The sequence below is a fragment of the Penaeus monodon genome, chromosome 23 (assembly GCF_015228065.2).
Source record: "Penaeus monodon isolate SGIC_2016 chromosome 23, NSTDA_Pmon_1, whole genome shotgun sequence".
NCBI classification, from domain to species: domain Eukaryota; kingdom Metazoa; phylum Arthropoda; class Malacostraca; order Decapoda; family Penaeidae; genus Penaeus; species Penaeus monodon.
In genome coordinates this window covers 8,176,191-8,176,446 of record NC_051408.1, presented here as the reverse complement: position 1 = coordinate 8,176,446, position 256 = coordinate 8,176,191, and positions in this window count along the sequence as shown.

Sequence of the window (256 nt, the reverse complement as noted above, 5' to 3'; positions counted from 1 at the left end):
TGCATTTAAAAAGTAAAAAGGTAAGCTTATCAAATCCAAACGAGAACCAAAGAAAATGTACTAAACCGGGCAAACTAAAACAAACAGAAAACACGAAAATCAAGGATGAAAACTGCTGATGATAAGAGTAAAAGGATAGAAACCGGCAGATGGAAAAATGCTGTGCAGGGAAGGTACAGGTTGCCCGACCAGGGAAGCGCGAGGGAGCGGAAGCCCGCCGTCGCGAGAGATAACGTCGCGCGTGGGGACTAGCCAC